The sequence below is a fragment of the Aotus nancymaae genome, unplaced genomic scaffold, assembly GCF_030222135.1.
Source record: "Aotus nancymaae isolate 86718 unplaced genomic scaffold, 86718_ANA_hifiasm-v0.15.2.pri h1tg000064l_1, whole genome shotgun sequence".
NCBI lineage: Eukaryota > Metazoa > Chordata > Mammalia > Primates > Aotidae > Aotus > Aotus nancymaae.
Window position 1 is genome coordinate 13,688,600 of NW_026988479.1, and position 14,941 is coordinate 13,703,540.

Consider the following 14,941-nt stretch of genomic DNA (forward strand, 5'->3'; position numbering starts at 1 on the left):
GGAAGGGGGGTGGATTGTAGGCCCCATGAGATAGCACATGTCTGTTCTGTGTATACCTTGAAACTTACGTGGAGGCCAGACGTGGTTGCTCACGTCTGTAATCCCAGCACTTTGGTAGACCGGGGTGGGAGGACTGCTGTAGCTCAGAAGTTCGAGACCAGCCTGGGCAACACAGAGAGATAGCATCTCTACAAATCATTTAAAAATTAGACAGGCATGGTGATGCACGCCTGTGGTCCCAGCTACTTGGGAGGCTGTGAGATGAGAGGATCGCTTGAGCCTGTGCGGTTGAGGCAGCAGTGAGCCGTGATCATGCCACTGCACTCCAGCCTGGTGACGGGAGGGAAGAAAAAGAAAAGAAAAAGAAGCATGTGGAATGGTACTAAGTCTGCCTGTTGTACACTGGGATGTACTCTCAGTAATGGCAGGGCCCATGTGTTCTTGCTCACTGCCACTCCTCCAGCATGCAGGACAGTGTCTGGCACACAGATGCTCAGTAGATACTGATTACGAGTGAATGTGCCAGAATCTCATGATAAATGCGGCAAGACTCTTCACTAGCTTTTCATCCAACACAAGTTCCATGCAGCCTTAAGAAACACATCACTGCCCTACCTCCTCATCCTTCCCATGGGATGATGCTATGGCACCCTTAGTAAATGTCCCACAAGTGAGAGATGGCCTCCTTGAGACATGAAGGAGTAGCCTGGTTGGGCACCCCACAAAGGGGAGACACCATCTAATGCCTCAAACCACAACTCCCTCTTTCACCCACGTCAGAAATATTTGCCTGCCTTGCTTCCACCCTCTTCTTGGGCAGGTACCACTCACCCTTCCTGTCTCCAGCCCCTTCTCTAGCCTCATAGTATGTCCCTCTTACTGTACCAGACACCTCTTGTGCACCACAGCCAGCTCAACGCTGGCTTCAAGAAAGTTGCAAATCCTTCATAAAGCTTTTCAGGGGCCGAGCGCGGTGGCTCACGCCTATAATCCCAGCACTTTGGGAGGCCGAGGCAGGTGGATCACGAGGTCAAGAGATCGAGACCATCCTGGTCAACAAGGTGAAACCCCGTCTCTACTAAAAAATACAAAAAATTAGCTGGGCATGGTGGCACACGCCTGTAATCCCAGCTACTCAGGAGGCTGAGGCAGGAGAATTGCCTGAACCCAGGAGACAGAGGTTGCAGTGAGCCATTGCACTCTAGCCTGGGTAACGAGCGAAACTTCATCTCAAAAAAAAAAAAAATAAAAAGCTTTTCAGAATGCTCCCTGGTCTCTCAAAGCTGTGACCAACTCAACAACTCTTTTCTTTTGGGCTCTCCTCTGTCATCACCTGCTCCCTGGATCACAGCCTTTGATCAGGGCCAACTTTCAGGGGAGGTTGGCTTAAAATCTCCCCCCTTTCCCTCTGCCCTCTCTGCCTCATCCACCCTGGTTTCCTTTTAGTTCTTCAGCTCTTTCCCACACCAGGCCTTTCCAACAAGCTTTCCTCATTCCCTGAAGTTCCTTTCTCTCTGCTTGAGAAATCCTTCTGGTCATGTAAATCCTCCCTGGAGCACCTTTCTCTCAGCTGATTTACATGACCGGAAGGAAGCGGTCACCAGAACATGGGGGAGAAAAAGAGTTCCGGGTGCAGGGAAGAGCCAAGGCTAGAGCACTGAGGCAGGAGTGAACTCGGCAGACTCAGGGCAGAGCAGGAAGGCCTTTGTGGCTAGAGCAGAGTGAGAGAAAGAGGGGCACAGAGTGCAGTTGGAGACGACCATGTGCAGTTTTGTAGGCCACAGTAGGGAGTCTGCATTGTATTGTGTTGTGTTGTGTTGTGTGTGTTGTGTTGTATTTTTTGAGATACAGTCTCACTCTGTCGCCCAGGCTGGAGTGCAGGGGCATGATCTTAGCTCACTGCAACCTCCCGCCTCCCAGTTCAAGAGAGTCTCATCCCTCCACCTCCTGAGTGGCTGGGATTACAGGCACCCGCCACCCGGCTAATTTTTGTGTTTTTATAGAGACAGGGTTTCACCATGTTGGCCAGGCTGGTCTGGAACTTCTGACCTCAGGTGATCCGCCTGCCTCAGCCTCCCAAAGTACTGGGATTAAAGGTGTGAGCCACTGCGCCCAGCTATAAGTTTGCATTTTAAATGCATCAGGTAATAAGCTCCATGAAGGCAAGGATTCTGCTTGTCTGATTCACTGCTGGCGCCCTGTATGTAGGAGGCACTCAGTGAATGTTTGTGAAATGAATGAATGAACGAACACCTTAACTTTATCTGTATCCATGTCCCAGTCACCCCTCCCCCACACAAGGTGACAGAGTAGTCTTCAAAGATGACAGCCTTCAGGAGGGAGAGGAGCAGGCTGTAGGAGGAGGCTGGTTGTGTTTCCTCCTAAGAGAATCCTTTGGGAGTGAGAGCTATGCTGGCTCTGGGTGCGGACTCCTCTCCTCTCCTGTTTTCTCCCACTTCAATTCTGATCCCCTTGCTCAATTCTCTGCTCCCGCTGGGCTCTGCTCCTGACACCATTAGTCACCTCCCTCAGTTCTCAGCTTCCTTAATGAGCATCTGTCTTGTCTTCAGTCTGAAACAGGCCTGCCCCTGCCTGCTGCTTCCTGGGAAAACCAAGGTCTGGGGTGGGAGTGCAAGGCTCAGAGAAGGCTCCCAATCTTTCTCCCTGCTCCTCACCATGCTCTGAACAGGAGGTAGTGGGTGGGGGCAGAAAAAAGGATTATCTCTGGGCAAAGAAAGAGGTAAGTGGAAGACTGCTGAAGTTAAGGGGAAGGTCATAAAGGGGCTCCAGCTTCCCTGCTACAAAGAGTCCATAGAGGACACAGTTGCGCACTTTTCATTAATGGGACAAGAAGTCGCTGAGATGGCAGCAGAAGGAGCGGAAGCAAGGCAGGGCGCAGAGAGGCCATCCCAGGGGGCAGCTGAGGCCACAGGGCCTCTCCTTGGCTGAAGGCCTTTCTCAGGCTGGCCAGTCTCTGCCCTATTACTATTCTCCATGCGTGGAGGCAGGGAGGTGACAGAATAACCTCTTAAGGGCCCTGCCAAACACCAGAAACACTTGATTGAGATTCCTTGACTGTTGTTCTCTCTGAGGCAGCCCTGGGCAAGCACGGGCTCAGCAAGGGGCCAAGGTGACAGTAAGAGGTTGTTCTGGCAGGGGCCTGCAGAAAAGGAGGTGGCTCCCCCGGAGGGTAAACTGAGAAAAGGCTAATGAAAAGACTAGTCACAGGCGACCAGGGCTGCAGGAAAGTACGAGGGCCGGGAGGCTCCCAGGGCCTGGCCGCAGAAGAAAGCCCTTACCGCCTGGAGGCCAGAAGGGATAAGAGGAGGCCTGATGGTGTTTTTTTATTGTTTGTTGTTTTTTTTTTTTTTTTGAGATAGAGTCTCACTCTGTCACCTAGGCTGGAGTGCAGTGTTGTGATCTCAGCTTACTGCAACCTCCGCCTCCTGGGTTTGAGTGATTCTTCCATCTCAGCCTCCCGAGTAGCTGGGACTACAGGCATGGACCAGCACACTGGCTAGGATTTGTATTTTTAGTGGAGATGGGTTTTCAGCATGTTGGCCAGGCTGGTCTCGAACTCCTGACCTCAAGTGATCTGCCCACCTTGGCCTCCCAAAGTGCTGGGATTACAAGTATGAGCTACTGCACCTGGGCGTGGTGTTGCCAGAACCTGGTGACAGCTGTGGCTGTGGGAGAGCTGTGGCCCCATGGGAGCTGTGGCCTTCTACAGAGGAAGGCAGCCGCTGCCAACACCCAGGCCCAGCAGTGGGACCGAGGGTGTGGAATGATAGACCTGACCTCTTTCTCATCCCATCAGCTGGTCTCCTGCCAGGGCCTTCCATTGGCCAAACCCAACAGGAAGCTGAGGGCCAGGAACCAGGACAGTAAATCTACAGAGGGCAGCTTCCTGTGGCCCTGAGCAGGGCAGGGAAGAATAGAGAGTGAATCTAGAACCTTGTTTCCTCCTCCTGATGTCACCTTCCCATAAGCCCACTCCTCCCTGGTTCCTGAAGAGCTTACAAGTCCCTGTGCTACCTGTGCTCAGAACCCATTCCACCTCTCTGACTGAGCTGGGCCAGGTTTGGATCAGGCTCAGGGAGGCTCCTACCACATGGAGAGGATTTCGGTTGCCCTGAGTCTACCTCTGCCCCCGCTGTACAGCATCAGGATCCCAGATGGTCCCATTCTCCTCGTGCCAGGCTTTAGGAACAGGCAGGCTGGGTAATTACACTTTCCTAACAAACCCCCGCCCCCGTTTGACTCTCTTTCAACTGCATGAAGCAGGAGGTTTCTCCCTGCTTCTCCCCTGCATAAGTGCTGGCCTCTGCCTCTGATCCTCTGAAATTCCAGGTGGCGTGAGGGGCCTGGGGAAGCCAGGGGAACGCCCTGACCCTCTCGGCATCCCGGAGATTGAGAAAGGGCTTGCTGTCCATGCTTGCCATATCCCAGGAGAAGCCAAGTCCCTCTCTCCTCCCACTTTGGAACTTTTTTTTTTTTTTGAGATGGAGTCTGGCTCTGTCACCCAGACTGGAATACAGTGGCGCGATCTCGGTTCAATGCAACGTCCGTTTCCTAGGTTCAAGCAATTCTCCTGTCTCAGCTTCCTGAGTAGCTGGTATTACAGGCACATGCCACCATGGCCAGCTAATGTTTATATTTTTAGTAGAGATGGGGTTTAACCATGTTGGCCAGGCTGGTCTCAAAGTCCTGACCTCGTGATCCAACTGCCTCAGACTCCCATGAGACTGAATTCCTCAGCTATGTTTTATTCAGTGTGTCCCTCCAGCATTGGCATGTGACCCAAGGTCGGCCAATCAGATACGCTCTTGTCCTTGAATTTATTATTATTATTTTTTTTAAATAGAGGTAGGGCCGGATGTGGTGGCTCATGTCTGTAATCCCAGAACTTTGGGAGGCCAAGACAGGCAGATCATCTGAGGTCAGGGGTTTGAGACCAGCCTGGCCAACATGGTGAAACCAGGTCTCTACTAAAAATATAAAAATTAGCTAGGCATGGTGGCGGGCACCTGTAATTTCAGCTACTGGGGCAGTTGAGGCAGGAGAATCACTTAAACCCAGGAGGCAAAGGCTACAGTGAGCCGAGATTGCACTCCAGCCTGGGCAACAAAGTGAGATTCTGTTAAAAATAAATAAATGAATGAATAAATTAATAAATAAAATAGACATGGGCTCTTACTCTCTTGCCCAGACCGTCTCAAATTCCTGGGCTCAAGGGATACTCTTGCCTCAGCCTCCCAAAGTGCTGGCATTACAGACATAAGCCACTGTGCCTGGCCACCTCCTTGAATCTGAAATGGAATGACATGAAAATGGGACCCAGTGTAGAGGCTCACACCTGTAATCTCAGCACTTTGGAAGCCGAGGCTGGAGGATCGCTTGAGACCAAGAGTTCAAAAACAGCCTGGGCAACGTAGCAAGACCAGTCTCCAGAGAAAGAAAGAAAGAAGAAAGAAAAAGAAAGAGGACGAAAGGAAGGAAGGAAGAAAGAAAGAAAGAAAGAAAAGAAAAGAAAAGAAAAGAAAGAAAGAAAGATCTTTGGCTAGAGTCACAGAAGCTAGAAAAAAAAAAAGGAAGGAAGGAAAGAGAAAGAAAGAGAGAGAAAGAGGAAAGAAGGAAAGGAGGAAGAGAAAGAAAGAAGAATGAGAAAGGAAGTAAGGAAGGAAGAGAGAGAGAAAGGAAGGAAAGGAGGAAGGGAGAAAGGAAGGAAGGAAGGAAAAGGAGTTAATGTATCTCCAATGCGGCACCATAAAGGGATTGCTCCTTAGCCTTTCATTTCACTGTCCTGCTTCCTCCTGTTTCTGGGACAGCCTCTTTAGCATTTTCTTTGATTCTGTGAGCCACCCTCATTTCTTTCTAATACAATCATTTTTTACTTACATTAGCTAGAGTTTTTCTGTTGCTGGCAACCAAAGCCTCCTCACCCATATACATTTCACCTTCTTAGAGGAGCAGAGAGGGATGTGCCCCTGTGGTGGGCTCATATCTGGAGTCTCTGGCAGGGATTCAACTCTCGCCTGGTCCCAGAATGAGAGGGAAGAAAGCCCTGCTGCTAGTGGATGCGTGTCACTCCCCACCTCGGGGCCCCCGGCTTTGTGGCCTGTCTTGCCAGGATCCACTCCCAGCCTAACCTCCAGGTCTCAACACTCAGGCCACAGCCTGAAATAGCTAAGTTTAGTCCCATGACTCCTTATCACAAATGGCTCAGGCTGGTGTCATGGTTATTTTCCACAAATAGCCATCTCATTCTTGTGCTGTGCCCTTGCTCTTGGTGTTCTGGGACACCTTATCTCAGGATAAGCTGGGCCCCCCACACCCTCTGCCCCAGCCCCTCCCATGCCTTCAGACCTCAGACCACATCCTGCCTCTTCTGAACCAACACCTCACTGGGCTCCCTCTGATGTGGGATAGGCAAAGCAAGTGATCTGTGTGGTTCAGCTCCGTTTCCTTTGTAGACTTCAGTCTTTGAGGACTTGACTACAAGCTCCAAGTGCCTTGTTACTTTTCTTGCTTGGACCTCAGTGTCAAGCATGAGGCTGGGCACACAGTCAATGGTCATGTTGATTTCTCCACCCCTAGTTTGAAAATTGTTCCCACCCTGTGATCCATATTCTTCGTTCATTCATTTACTCAACATTTATCAAGCACCTACTAAGTGTGGGTTCCGTCCTGTGTGCTGGAGGGACACACTGAATAAAACATAGCTGAGGAATTCAGTCTCATGGTGAAAATTTATTGAGAATTAAATGTAGCAGAATGACCTACGGAGAAAATAACCACGTCTAGTTTTTCTCAGCTGCAGGCTCACCTCAAAAGAGTGAAAGGCATTTCATCCCTGGAGTGAGGGGCGGTAGAGAGCCAGACTTTATGTCCTTGAAGTGTGGACTTTCTTGACCCCCATGAGGGTTGATGTAGCTCAGAGTAGAGAAGAGAAGCTTCAAGCAGCAGGATACCCAGAATACAACTTCCAAACAGACTTTTTATTTTTTTGAGACAGAGTCTTGCTCTGTCTCCCAGGCTGGAGTGCAGTGGCATGATCTTGTATCATTGCAACCTCTGCCTCCTGGGTTCAAGCCATTCACCTGCCTCAGCCTCCCCGTAGCTGGGATTATAGGCGTGCACCACCACACCCAGCTAAATTTTGTATTTCTGGTAGAGGCAGGGTTTCACCATGTTGGCCAGGCTGGTCTCAAACTCCTGACCTCGTGACCCACCCGCCTCGGCCTCCCAAAGTGCTGGGATTACAGGCGTGAGTCACCACACCCAGCCTAAACAGATTTTTTAAACAAAGATTAGGATGGAAGGCTTAATGCTTCCCAGATTAAAGCGGGATGGTCTCAACTCAAGAGGATTAATTGGAACTCTCAAGACTAGAAAGCGAACGAAGCTATGAATTCCATCGGTGGCAGAAACCTGCACTCGTGAGGATGCATCTTCTGAGATGGGAGGACCTAGGAGGAAGAATATTTGGATGACCAAATGTGTGATAACAATAATAGCCAGCATTTAGTGTGTACTTACCATGCACCAGCAGGCACTGCGTTAAGCACATTGTACGTATTCACTTATTTCTCACAAGAACCCTGTGAAGTAGGTACTATTATTGTTTCCATTTGACAGATAAGGCAAAGCAAGATTAAATGAACTTCCTAAGGTTATGGATCCAAGAATCAAACCCAGGCAATCAGATTTCCCTGAGGGCCATGTATGCCTATGAGGGCTGAGCATAAAGAGCTATAGTTTTAGGAGCCTTTGTTCTCAAAAGACACCATGGCTGGACTTATCACAGAGGAGATGGGGCTACACCCCCCACCTGCAGATATGTTTCACAGCCAGGCCGGGCATATTAGCTGTGGCAACTGGCCACAGCCAAGGGCCAGTACTGAAGGACCTGGTAATCTTGGTAAGAAGGGGCTTGTATCAGTTAACCATGGCCACAGTAATTAGTGCTGTAGAACAATCACAAAATTTTAGCAGCATACAACAGTAAGCATTTATTTAGTGCATATGTTTGGGGACCAGCTGGGGGTTCGTTGCTATAGACCAGCTTTGGCTGGCATGGTTTGGCACCTCTCTACATGCCTGTCATCCTCCTTTCATGACCAGCAGGCCAGCCAGGGGGTGTTCATGGAGATGGCAGAAGCACCCCAGTGACAGTCCCAATGTGCACGCCCATTTTAAACCTCTGCTCACATCACGTCTGCTAAAATACTGCTGGCGATGGCAAGCCACATGGCTGAGCCAAAGCAAGGTGTGGAGAAATCCACCCTGCTCAAAGTTACCAGGTAAAGAATGTGGATGGATAAACCCATTTTCCAGGGTGGGGTGAAGAGATGGAAGCAAAATCTAGCATTCCACAGAACTTAAACTGGATTTAATTTTGATTTCAAGAGAGAATGAAATGCTACGTTATGTTGTAGAGCAGTTCATGCTTGTTATAAAATCTATCTTCAGGGACCACAAATTTTACCATGAGAATATTTAAATGTTTAGTTTTTATTTTAGTGAAAATCTTAAAATAACTTTCAGCAAGAACATATTCTGGGTGGTCTAGAACAGCGGTCCCCAACTTTTTTGGCATCAGGGACTGGTTTCGTGGAAGACAATTTTTCCACAGACGGAGGAGATGGTTTTGGGATGAAACTGTCCTCAGGCGTTAGTCTCATAAGGAGCACACAACCTAGATCCCTCGTGTGTGCAGTTCACAACAGGCTTTTTGCTCCTAAGAGAATCTACTGCCAGCCAGGAGTGATGGGTCACTCCAGTAATAACTGCACTTTGGGAGGCCAAGGCAGGCGGATCACGAGATCAGGAGTTCGAGACCAGCCTGGCCAACATCGTAAAACCCCATCTCTACTAAAAATACAAAAAATTAGCCAGATGTGATGGTGAGTGCCTGTGATCCCAGCTGCTCGGGAGGCTGAGACAGGAGAATTGCTTGAACCTGAGAGGTGGAGGTTACAGTGAGCCGAGATTGTGCGCCACTGCATTCCAGCCTGAGCGACAGAGCAAAACTCCGTTTCAAAAAAAAAAAAAAGAAAAGAATCTAATGCCACCATGGTCTGACAGGAGGCAGAGCTCAGGTGGTAATGCTCGCTCACCCGCTGCTCACCTCCTGCTGTGCAGCCCACTTCCTAATAGGCCAGGGACTGGTATCAGTCCTCAGCCCAGGTTGGAGAACCCTGGTCTAGAAGACTGTGGTAGTTGCCTTACAGTTTGCAGAGACCCAGTGATCTGCTGCAGTGCCAGCGTTTAACTTTTTTTTTTAGAGACAGGGTCTCCCTATGTTTACCAGGCTGGTCTCAGACTCCTGGGCTCAAGCGATCCTCCTCCATTTGCCTCCCAAAGTGCTGGGATTACATGTAAGCCACCATGCCCAGCCTAGCATTTAACTTTTCAGTCCAGCTTTCTCAAACCAAGACCTGTATTTTCAGGGAGCCCTGTATTTTCAGGGAGTCATGCATTTCTTTTCTTTTTTTTTTTTTTTTTTAAGAGAGAGAATAGGAAGGAGGAAAAAGGAAGAGAAAGAGAGAGAGAGAATGGGGAGGAGGGAAAAGGAAAAGAAAGAGGGAGAGAGAATGGGAGTATTGCTTTCTTGCCCAGGCTAGAATGCAATCCAGTAATGGGTATTGAAAAGCTCTTTTATACTGATAATAATACTTAATAATATAGTCAGGAAGGAATAAGGGAAGAAGATAACAAACAAACAGCCAACCAATATTTAATTTAAACCTATGAAATGCTATGCGATTACTGAGGAGTGATTTACTTCCAATTATATAGTCACCTTTGGAATAGGTGTGAGGTGGTAATGTATGTTTTATGTATTTGAAGTGGAGAGTTCTATAAATGTTTATTAAGTTTACTTGTTCCGGGTCTGAGTTCAAGTTCTGAATATCCTTGTTAATTTTCTATCTCGTTGATCTATAGAATCGTTAGCTCTTCTTGTTACATTGATCCTTTTGCCATTATGTAATGTCATTCCTCGCCTCTTTTGATCTTTGTTGCTTTAAAGTCTAGTTTATCAGAGGCGAGAATTGCATCTCCTGCTTTTTGTTTATTAGTTTATTTTTACTCTCTGTTTGATTGGTAAATCTTCCTCCTTCTCTCTGAGTCTTTGTGTATTGTTGCATGTAAGATGGGCCCGGATGCAGCATACCGATGGGTTTTGGCTTTTTATCCAATTAAAATATATATAGGTTTAATACCGGCGTTTGATGCTAGCTGGCTGTTTTGCCCATTAGTTGATGTAAATTTTTTATTGTGTTAAAGTTCTTTTCTTTTTGATATATTTTTGGAAAGGCTGATATTGGTTGTTCCTTTATATGTATAGTGCTTCTTTCAGAAGCTCTTGTAAAGCAGGCCTGGTGGTGGTGAACTCTCTAAGTACTTGTTTGTTCGCAAAAGATTTAATTTTTCCTTCGCTCATAAAGTTTAGTTTGGCTGGATAGGAAATTCTGGGTTGAAAGTTCTTTTCTTTAAGGATGTTAAATATTGGTCCCCACTCTTTTCTGGCTTGTAGGGTTTCTGCTGAGAGATCTGCTGTAAGTCTGATAGGTTTCCCTTTATGGGTAACCTGACCTTTCTCTCTGGCTGCCCTTAGTATTTTCTCCTTCATTTCAACCCTAATAAATCTGGCGATTATGTGCCTTGGGGTTGGTCTTCTTGAAGAATATCTTTGTGGTGTTCTCTGTATTACCTGGAGTTGAATATTACCCTGCCTTGCCAGGTTGGGAAAGTTTTCCTGAATGATATCCTGAAGAGTATTTTCCAACTTGGATTCATTCTCTTCATCACATTCAGGTACACCTATCAAACGTAAATTAGGTCTTTTCACATAGTCCCATATTTCCTGGAGACTTTGCTCATTCCTTTTCATCCTTTTTTCTGCATTCTTGTCTTCTCGTTTCATTTCACTGAGCTGGTCCTCGACTTCTGATATCCTTCCTTCTGCTTGATCAATTCGACTGTTTAAACTTGTGCATGCTTCACGAAGTTCTCGTGTTGTGTTTTTCAGCTCCATCAATTCACTTATATTCTTCTCTAAATTGTCCATTCTCGTTAACAGTTCGTCAAACCTTTTTTCAAGGTTCTTAGTTTCTTTGCATTGGGTTAGAACAAGTTCTTTTAATTCACAGAAGTTTCTTATCACCCACGTTTTGAAACCTGCGTCTGTTATTGGAACACACGTGTAATCTATTAAGCCTTGTTCCGTTACTGATGAGAAATTGCAATCCCCTGTAGAGGGAGAGGCATTCTGATTTTGAGTATTCTCTACCTTTTTACGCTGGTTTCTTCCCTTCATTATATATTTGTCCGTCTGTCGTCTTTATAATTACCGGCTTTCTAACTGGGTCTCTGACGTCCAACTTGTTGATTCCCTGCGCCGAGATCTGAGCAATCCACTGAGCCGGCCAAAACAGTGGTGTTAAGATTGATGGTGCTTTTCTGCCCGGGAATCTCCGGACTCTGCACCAAGAACTGGCGTGCTAAGGCACCAGCAAAACCACCACGCCGGCCACAAGAGTCGCCCTGGCGACCCGTGGGGCTCCTCCACTGGGAATCTACTGGTCCGTGAGCAACTAATATTCGTCTGAAAGTGTGGCGTCCTCTCGTTCTTTGCGCTTTCACTGGGAGGTACGTGCCCGAGCTGCTAATCATCAGCCATCTTGGATCTCATCATGCATTTCTAAGGTTGGAAAACTTTGGTGAGAATGTTACACACCAGACAATATATAGAAGAGGCCCAGAGATAGTGCTGTGTGCATTTAAAGGTGATGGGGGCTAGGGCAGCTATGGGAGCTCCAGGCAGGGTGTATGGTGCTCTACAGAGAAGCAGTGGCAGCATTTGAATAGGTCTTGATGGATGGCAGAGTGGGGTCCTGGTGATAATCTCCAGGTTCCTTCTTTTCCAAGTGGACATATCAGATACTTGTCTCTGGGGCTTCTGGACCACGGCCTTGTCCTTCACCCTCACATCTATGCTACTGGCTATAGCATTTGAAGAAGAAGCTGAGGAGTATAGTGGCTGAGCTTTCTGGCTTTGGAGCCAGGTCAACCAAGGTTCAAATCTTGACTTCAGGCTGGGTACGATGCCTCACTCCTGTAATTCCAGCACTTTGGGAGGCTGAGGCAAGCAGATCACTTGAACTCAGGAGTTTGAGACCAGCCTGGACAACATGATGAAACCTTGTCTCTACAAAAAATACAAAAATTAGCTGGGCATGGTGGTACGTGCCTGTGGTCCTAGCAACTTGGGAGGCTGAGGTGGGAGGATCACTTGAGCCTGGGAAGTATAGGTTGCAGTGAGCTAAGATCATGCCACTGTACTCCAGCCTAGGTGACAGAGCCAGACCCTGTCTCAAAAAAAAAAAAAAAAAAAAAATCTTGGCTTTGACATTTCCTAGCTCTGAGCCCTTAGGCAGGTTGCTTGAATTCTCAGAGCCCCACTTTCCTCATCTGAAGAAGGGAATTGTAATACGCTCCTGGGGTGTTTTAAAATTAGAACCTGGCTGGGTACAGTGGCTCAGAGCTGTAATCCCAGCACTTTGGGAGGCCGAGGCAGGCAGATCACTTGAGTTTGGGAGTTTGAGACCAGCCTAGGCAACATGGCAAAATCCCATCTTATCAAACATTACAAAAATTAGTCAGACGTGGTGGGGTGTGCCTATAGTCCCAGCTACTTGGAAGGCTGAGCCTGGGAGGTGGAGGTTGCAGTGAGCCGAGATGGCGCCACTGCACTCCAGCCTGGATGACAGAGGGAGACACTGTCTCAAAAAAAAAAAAAAAAAAAGAAAAGAAAAAGAAAAAGATTAGAACATGCCAGTGAAGCCTGAGGTTTTCTTCATGGAAACATGTTTGACTTCTGATTTCATTTCTTTAATGGTTATAGGATTATCCAGATTCCTATGTCAAGGCGAGTCAGTTTTGGTAAGCTATATGTTCAAGCAATTTGTCTATTTCAAATGTATCTTCAATTTTATTGGCACAAAATTATTCACAATATCCTCTCATTTTACTTCTAATGCCTGTAACATCCATAGCAATACCCTTCTTTTCATTCCTGACTTTGAATATTTTTGCCTTCTTTCAACTTTCTCTTCATCATTATCACCAGGGATTTATCAATTTTCACACAATTGGCCTGTGGACTGGCCGATCCTCTCTGTTGCATGTTAGTTTTCTGTTTCTTCAATTTCTGTTCTCCACTTTTTTTTTTTTTTTTTTTTACGATGCGGGTCCGGAGCCCTCACTTCCGCAATCCACTGAAAACCTTCTAATGGTCCTTCTTGCCCTTCAAGATGGAAAAATGGCTATGATGGGGTTAAATAATCTCCCCCAAGGCTACACTGAGACAATTAATTGCCTTGAGCCAATGAAGAACCAACAACAAAGCCAACTGACTTTCCGTTTTTTTTTTTCTCAAGAACCTGCTTTTTTTTTTTTAAAGAAAGAAAGAAAAAGAATAAAGAAGAGGAGGAAAAAGGAAGAGAAAGAGAGAGAGAGAATGGGAGTATTGCTTTCTTGCCCAGGCTAGAATGCAGTTTAGTAATGGGTATTGAAAACCTCTTTTATACCAATAATTATACTTGATGTAAACAGGAAGGAATAAGGGAAGAAAATAACAAACGAGCAGCCAACCAATATTTCATTTAAACCTATGAAATGCTATGCGATTACTGAGTAGTGATTTACTTCCAATCATGTAGTCACTTTTGGAATAGGTGTGAGGTGGTAATGTATGTTTTATGTATTTGAAGTGGAGAGTTCTATAAATGTTTATTAAGTTTACTTGTTCCGGGTCTGAGTTCAAGTCCTGGGTGTCCTTGTTAATTTTCTGTCTCGTTGATCTATAAAATCATTAGCTCTTCTTGTTACATTGATCCTTTTGCCATTACATAATGTCCTTCTTTGCCTCTTTTGCTCTTTGTTACTTTAAAATCTACTTTATCAGAGGCAAGAATTGCATCTCCTGGTTTTTATTTGTTTATTTTTACTCTCTGATTGGTTGATAAATCTTCCTCCTTCTCTTTGTTTTGAGTCTTTGTGTATCGTTGTATGTGAGATGGGTCTGGATGCAGCATAGCAATGGGTTTTGGCTTTTTATCCAATTAGAATATATATAACATTTGATGCTAGCTGGCTGTTTTGCCCATTAGTTAGTGTAAATTTTTCGTTGTGTTAATGTTCTTTTCTTTTTGATATATTTTTGGAAAGGCTGATATTGGTTGTTCCTTTATATGTATAGTGCTTCTTTCAGAAGCTCTTGTAAAGCAGGCCTGGTGGTGGTGAACTCTCTAAGTACTTGTTTGTTCGCAAAGGATTTAATTTTTCCTTCGATTATAAAGCTTAGTTTGGCTGGATAGGAAATTCTGGGTTGAAAGTTCTTTTCTTTAAGGATGTTAAATATTGGTCCCCACTCTTTTCTGGCTTGTAGGGTTTCTGCTGAGAGATCTGCTGTAAGTCTGATAGGTTTCCCTCTATGGGTAACCTGACCTTTCTCTCTGGCTGCCCTTAGTATTTTCTCCTTCATTTCAACCCTAATAAATCTGGCAATTATGTGCCTTGGGGTTGGTCTTCTTGAAGAATATCTTTTTTTTTTTTTTTTTTTTGAAGAATATCTTTGTGGTGTTCTCTGTATTACCTGGAGTTGAATATTACCCTGCCTTGCCAGGTTGGGAAAGTTTTCCTGAATGATATCCTGAAGAGTATTTTCCAACTTGGATTCATTCTCTTCATCACATTCAGGTACACCTATCAAACGTAAATTAGGTCTTTTCACATAGTCCCATATTTCCTGGAGACTTTGCTCATTCCTTTTCATCCTTTTTTCTCCAATCTTGTCTTCTCGTTTCATTTCACTGAGCTGGTTCTCGACTTCTGATATCCTTTCTTCTACTTGATCAATTCGACTGTTTAAACT